We start from the raw sequence: 3,957 nt of genomic DNA, 5'->3' as shown, positions 1-3,957 counted from the left end.
TTCTAATGTTGGTTGTAGGGATCTAGTTGGAGTTATTGAATCAAGCTTATTGATTGTGTTATTTATGTCTTCTATATATTTTGCCTTTTTGGTCTCTCTGTTACTGAGAATGATGTATTAAAATCTATTATGATTTCACATTCGTCAGAATTCTCCATGTATTTCTGACAATTTTTGCTTTATATATTTTGAGACTGTATATATGTGTCTAGAATTGTATTTTCCTGGAGAAGTATTCACTTTATTGTTTTATAGTAATCCTCATTACCCTAAGAATACTTTTAATCTATAATGCATTTTGTCTGATATTTATTTAGCTACACTAACTTTATTTTTGGTTAACCTTTGTCTGATATATCTTTTCCCATCTTTCTACTTTCAAACTTTCTGTATATTTATGTTTCACATGTGTGTTTTATAGGAACATGTAGCTAGATTTTGTTGTTGTTTCATACAATATGACAGTCTCTATCTTAATTGGCAAATAATCCGTTTGCATGTGTTGTGGCTATATTTTTATGTAATATACGATAATATATTTTTATTAATTTCTACCATCTTATTTTGTGCTTTCTATTGATTCTACTTTTTTCTGTGCCTTTTTCTCCATCCTTTCCTTCAACTGGATTGATTAATTTTTCTTTATTCACCTTTTTTAAATACTGATCTGAAATTTATGCCTTCTTTTTCTATGCTTTTGGGGTTCTTCTTTAAAATTTTACACACTCCACAAAAATAAGACTTTTGTAAATTAGTTTAATCACATAATTCCATTTCTGTCTTATGTGTAATTGTTCCCTTTTTAGTTAAATCTTGTTTTTAAGCCTTCCCCAACTCTCTCATATATATATACACATATATATATATGTATGTATACACACACACATATCAGTGTGGGTATATACACATATATACGTATATATACATGTGTACATGTGTGTGTGTGTGTGTGTGTGTGTGTGTGTGTGTGTGTGTATACTATGCTGGTTAGATTTACCAATGTGCTCACTACAGTTACGTGCCACTGTGCCACATAATGACATTTCGGTCAACAATGGACCACATATATGACAGTGGTCCCATAAAATATAATGGAGCTGAAAAATTCCTATCGCTTAGTGGCATTGTAGCCATTGTAATGTCACCCATGTGTTTGTGGTGATGCTGGTGTAAACAAACCTACTGCACTGCCAGTCATATCAAAGTATAGCACATCTAGTTATATATAGTGCATAATACTTGATAATGATAATAAACGACTATGTTACTGGTTTAAACGACTATGTTACTGGTTTATGTATTTACTATACTATACCTGTTATCATTAGAGTATATTCTCTGTACTTTTTTTTAAGTTTGCTGTAAAACTATGCTATGTTCCACCAGCAGCAGCCTCATACATCTCGAGTTTACCCCATCTCTGGATTGCATCTATTTCTCTTGTGGTTGATTTAATCTCATGTTGTTTTGTACAATAACATTACGTACAGGCTCGTAGCCTAGGAGCAATAGGCTATACCATATAGCCTAGGAATGTAGTAGGTTATGCCATCTAGGTTTGTATAAGTGCACTCTGTGATGTTCACACAGTGACAAAATCACCCAATGAAGCCTTTCTAGAAATATATCCCCATTGTTAAGTGGCACATGACTGTAGTATCTTTGTTTACTATTTTTTCTTTGTCTCTTCCTTCCTCCTCTGGGTTCAGTGTTTTTCTCTCTGAAGTATGCCTTTTTAAAGTTCTTTCAGCAAGAATATGTTCGAAGTAAATGCTTTCAGTTATATGAAAATTTCTTATTTTTTGCTCACTCCCGAATTATATTTAAACTGAGTAGTGAATTCTAAATTATGTTATTGTCTTTTGCACTTTTCGTATTTTATTCCATTGTCTTCTGACTCTCGTTGCTTCTATAGAAAAGTCTGCTGTCAGTCTCGTTATTATTCCTCTGCATTTGATTTATCTTTTCTGTCTGGCTGCTTTTACGATCATCCCTTTGTCTATGGTATTATGAAGTTTCACTGCAATGTGCATAGGTGTGAACTTATTTTTATTTACTTTTCATAAAACTCATGATTCCTAATTCTGAGGTATCATGTCTTTATACAAGTCTGGAAAATGACCATTTTATCATTTAACATTGCCTTTCCCCCTTTATATTTCTTCTTTGTAGAATTCATATGTGAACATTTTCAGAACCCTTCATTCTATCCTCTGCCTCTCTTAGGCCTCTCTCTGCCACTCTTCTATATTTTGTTTTTTTTTTTTTAGACCTTTCTGTTTCATTCTAGGTCCTTTTATATTCTGTTTGGTAAATTTATATTCTATTTCACTCCCAAATCTCTCTTCTTTCTCTCTCTAATCTGCTGTTATACTGTTAACTTCAGTTATCGTATTTTTTATTTTAAATGAATCTGCCCCATCCTTTTAAAAAATCACATGTTCTCATATATTCAATTCCTTATGTTTTTAATTATTTTAACCATACTTACTTTTTAGTATTTATCTGATAATTCTGCTTTCTGCTATTCTTTATTTCATCTGATGGCTTTCACTCATGGTAGACTGATTCATCATATATTTTGTTATTTTGCATGGTGAGCTCATGAAAAGTCAGGTTTCATCAGCGGAATTCTGTGTGGTTTGACTGTTTTTCAACAGAGTACTTTCTCAGCTCTCTCTTTCCTGTGTCTGGCATTGAGTAGGAATCAAATATGTCTTGATCGAATGGGTGATTTCACGGATGAACAGATGGGTGCTAGCCACTGCTCTGATGTCAGTAAGCATTGTTAGGATAGACTGGGGGTCAAAGAGCCATGCCTCTACAGGGAAGATGGATTTAGGGACAGTGGTGTGCTTGAGCAGGCTCGAACCAGAGAATCTCTTGTGAGCATTTCTTCCCACCTCCATATTCAGTGATCTTATGTTTGTAGTTTGTCATTGGCCTTGGTGAGATTATTATCACCATGAAATTAAGAAACATTAAAAATCGGTGATGCTCCCCTCCCCCAAGAGCTGGTTCTTAAACATTTACCAGCCCACTACTGACTGGGGGCAATGAAAATATGTAGAAAAGTGAACCTAAACCAGCCTATATAGAATAAGACCTGTGGTAAGTGAAATAAAAAGTCTGAGTTGGAGAAACCTATCACTCTAGGACTGTGGTGCTCAGTGACAGAAGTTACCCTTGACTTTCTCCGAGATTTGGAAAGGATCAGTATCAGGAGAAGCTGAAAAATCAACACTAGCTCTAGTGAGCAAAAGTGGAAGCCAGCAGGGGGCACCCGGATTTGAACCGGGGACCTCTTGATCTGCAGTCAAATGCTCTACCCCTGAGCTATACCCCCTGATGTAAGCTGGGGCCTAAGTAATACCTTTCACCTGTGTGGCCATGCCCAGTATGCCTATAAATTTTTGCCACTGATGTTCAATTGGGCTGGGCCTCCTGGAAGCTGCCAAGCCTGCCTCACTGCAATTCTCTCTCTCTGATGCGAAACAAACAGGTTCCCCTAGCTGTAGCTGCTTGCCTGCCCTTCCTGGAAAAGCACCAACACTGATGTTTATAGCTGGAAGGGGCTTCAGAGTCACTAGTCTGTGTCCTTCACAGTGGACATCTGAAAACAGATTCAAGGCTACCGAGCTCCTTATCGCTAGGATCAGGACTTGAATCCACTCTTCTTGACTTTGGGTTTAGTTCCCTACTACTAAGCCAATGACTATTTTATCTTCCTCTTGTCCCTACCTTCCATCAGTCAAAGTATGTAAAGGCTACATAAGTGGAGCCATCTGAATAGATTTATGCAGACTCGAGATGATCATAGGGACTAGAATGTGGGCTTAGCAGAACGTGAATGTGCCACGCAGCTCACGGACCACAAGGAAAAGCTACTGTGGGACACCAGGATTGACCGTGTGCACGGACTGGACCCTTCGGGCCTATCCTCAGATTTCCTGTACT

General features: G+C 36.8%; 1 non-coding gene across 1 annotated transcript; it reads right to left on the bottom strand.

Annotated features, from left to right (window-relative positions):
- Positions 1-3,274: 3,274 nt before the first annotated feature.
- TRNAC-GCA lies at positions 3,275-3,346 on the bottom strand. Its single transcript has one exon. It is a non-coding gene; the product is annotated as a tRNA-Cys (tRNA).
- Positions 3,347-3,957: the final 611 nt, after the last annotated feature.

Source organism: Pteropus vampyrus, unplaced genomic scaffold, assembly GCF_000151845.1.
Source record: "Pteropus vampyrus isolate Shadow unplaced genomic scaffold, Pvam_2.0 Scaffold112, whole genome shotgun sequence".
Lineage (NCBI taxonomy): Eukaryota > Metazoa > Chordata > Mammalia > Chiroptera > Pteropodidae > Pteropus > Pteropus vampyrus.
Note: the sequence above shows the minus strand (reverse complement) of the source record. Positions and strands in the feature narration are given on the sequence as shown.